The following is a 3,679-nucleotide window of genomic DNA, read 5'->3' as shown; positions in this document are numbered from 1 at the left end:
CTAGTGAATATGGTGCTGAGATTGGGGGAGAGGGTGACATAGTAAGGAAATAAAAGAGCAGCCATTTCAGGAAGATGTGTTTTTAGAAAAGGAGAAGCAAGAGTGGCAGAGAGGAATGTGAAGAATTCTTGGGCTACTTTAGGTGTAGATGGAAAAAAGAAAAACCAGCATTCCTATGAGAAACTTCTAAGGTCAGCCAAGTTCCAATTAAACAAGGATGTCAAAAGAATCCTGAGAGAAGAGGTTAAAGATGTAGAGTCTGCTGATGACAGCTACTAGCTGATGTGGGACAGAGTAAAAGGGTTTGAAAAGACAGGGAGTAGAGAGACTGGATTGGTTAAGGGATCCTCTAAGAAGCCCTAGACAAGCAAGCATCTGGGTGAAATGGATGATCTGGAGGTGGTAACTGAGGGAAACAAGGAGATGAATAAAGATGGAATTCCTCTGATCATCAGTTATGGATGCTGAGCAAAAGCCAGATACAACCCAAAGTCCAGTCTTTGGTAGATCTGTACAAGTATGAAATTCTGTGGCAGTCCAGGAAGGATGATCCCAACTGGAGAGTTGGTCTGATGGTCTGATGGTGACTTTTCCACATCATATGGCCTTCCTGTGATGCTGCCTTGGAGTAACCCACCTCCCCTTGCTCCCAGGTCTCAGGAAATTCCTCTTTCCCCTTTGTTGTTCTTAAAAGTATTCCTTACTTTCCCCAACACCCCTGGGACCCACAACCTCTTAGAATAAATACATGATTTTACAAAGACTTGAGGTGCAACAGATTTCAAACGTCATGTTTACTGCCCTGCAAGAGTCTCAGGGTCAATATGAATATAAAAGCCTAGTTATCTGCCCACAACTGGAAAAGAAGGAGGGAGTAGAGAGCAAAACACAAATTAACGTCTCAGAATTATTCTCCATACTTAGCTTACTGGAAATATTTAGTTCAGGCAAATGTTAACTGAAAACCATAATTATTATAAGGAATCCCCATAGCTCAACTGGAACCTAAAATTATCTCACATATTCATTTATTTTATTCAGTCAAAAAATACTTTGGGCTACCTTTTTTATACCTTTCTATGCCCTCTTAGGGATCCTTTCATTAAAACACTTACCATATATGGTAAATGCTGCCATTTGGTTCCTTTCTAGAACCTTACTTAGGTTTTGCTTCAAATGAATATTTACATTTATTAAGGTATTATTTACATACGCTAAAATATGGCCAATTCTAGATGCACCAATACTAGTTTGTTGGATGCTTTCAATTTTATAAACCTGTGTTACCACCACAATCATCAGAATATAAAATGATCTCCTCACCCTAAATTTCCCTTGTGTCCGTTTATATTAGATTCTCTCATCTCACCACCAGCCCCTGGCAACAATTGATAAGCTTTCTGACACAGAGAGCTTTTCTAGAATTTCTTATAAATAGAATTGTGCTATACACAGACTTTCATATTTAAGTTCTATTTTTGTTGACTCTGTAGTTGTCATTTTATTAACACCATCCCATTGATTCAGGAAAGATAACTGCATTCAGCTTTATGTGCAAAAATATAATGTTTGTAAACTAGTTATTTTAAAGCCACCCCCCTCCATTTTTGTTACTTGCACAATAAAGCACTGTAGATGAATGTTCAAATAATGCTAAGTACTATGAGACGGATGGTAGGGATACTGAGGTTCTTGCTGCTAATTAGCCCTATTGTGTCACAAAGTCCCTGTCTCCCTGAGAAAAAGAAGAGAGGGAGCGCTTGAATGCAATAATACCCATCTCTTGTGTGCTTAGCCAAGCATGTACAATTTTGGCATATCAAGATAAAGTCCTCAATATATAGATACAGTTATAAATAAATAAATAAATAAATAAATAAATAAATAAATAAATAATAAAATTTAAAGTAAATGATAAAATAAAAATACATATTAAAACTGGAGTAACTTCTCAACTTACATAGACTTGCTAAATATTTCTGTTTTTCAAACTTGAATTTGTTGTATTCTTTCTTTTAATTTTAATTTTTTTAAAATTTTTGCATTCTTTACAATAAAATAATACATTTTCACTGTAAGAATTTTGAAAACGATGCTTTTAAAGAAAAAATACAGGGGAGCCTGTGTCACTCAGTTAAGGGTCTACCTTCCACTCAGGTCATGATCTCCTGGTCCTGGAATTGAGCCCTGCATCAGGCTTCCTGCTCAGTGGGGCTTCTGCTTCTCCTTCTCCTTCTGCACACCACCCCCCCATACTTACCTTACTGGAAATATTTAGTTCAGGCAAATGTTAACTGAAAACCATAGTTATCATAAGGAATCCCCATAGCCCAACTGGGACCTAAAATTATCTTACATATTCATTTATTTTATTCAGTCAAAAAATACTTTGGGCTACCCTTTTTTATACCTTTCTATGCTCTCTTAGGGATCCTTTCATGGAACACTTACCATATATGATAAATGCTGCCATTTGCCTCCTTTCTAGAACCTTACTTAGGTATTGCTTCAAATGAATATTTACATTTATTAAGGTATTATTTACATATGCTAAAATATGGCCAATTCTAGATGCACCAATACTAGTTTGTTGGATGCTGTTTCCCTCTCTTAAATACCTAAAATCTTAAAAAAAGAAAAATACATTTATTTATATTTCAATATAATTTGGATCTTTGCTGTATATACTATTTATTTAGTAAATATTATGACATGGGGAACTTTGTCATCAGATTTTCTGCCATTTTGCCACACCACTGCTAGCACTGAAACATTCTTTCCCCCTCAGCTCCTGGGGATGCTAAGCACTGAGCACCAATGTTGTTACCTTACAGATTTTTCAGTGATTTATTTCTTACTGAATTTATGAGTATTGGTTACGCTCGCTGGGATCAAAACATGAGCTCAGCATGTGGCACAATGCACCATTCCACCCTCAGGCTTCTTTGTCTAAGAAAACAGGGATTCTATCTTCTGAATCTCTGCTTCACAAATGGGTAATAACAGGAAGCTTGAAGTTTAGACAATAGAGAGATTTGTCTAACATACCAATCTTGGTCTGAATACTTGGTGCCTAGTGGTGTGAGGAAAACATTTCTATTTTCAGAATGACCCTCGACCTGGACAGAAAATGATAACCACATGTAGTGAGTCAGGTGAGGGGGCTCCCTAGTTGAGAAAGAGATTTAGTGAACAAATGAGCCAGAAGACAAATAAATGGTTCATTCGTGGCAAAGGAGTTTATCTTTCTGTTGCCTCTTATGGCTATGTGAAGTCATAGAGGGTTAAAAACAACAGGCAATCTTCTGGATTTTATTGCTTTTTAATCATAGAATTTTAATGCTTGACAAGGCCTTCAAGAAAAGACTCAGGTTGGTTGAGATACTCACAAGGCCACTCAGGAGGAGGAACTGTCCAGCACTTCTGTGCTTGACTCCTAGCTCTGTGTTCTTCCTTCTGTGCCATATTGTCTCCCCATGGCTACCAAGGTTGCCATTTTCAGTTTCTAATGAAATATTAACTTTCCAAGTCCTTGTACTACACTATCCTGGGGAGTTGTTGTGATATTGATAGAACTTTTCTTAAAAAAATAAATGAGTATGGTCATGTGTTTGATCAAGCCCAATTATAGTCATTATCACAAGAGATTGAAAAAAAAATGACCATTATGATAACAAAT

Source organism: Canis lupus, chromosome 38 (genome assembly GCF_003254725.2).
Source record: "Canis lupus dingo isolate Sandy chromosome 38, ASM325472v2, whole genome shotgun sequence".
Lineage (NCBI taxonomy): Eukaryota > Metazoa > Chordata > Mammalia > Carnivora > Canidae > Canis > Canis lupus.
Note: the sequence above shows the minus strand (reverse complement) of the source record.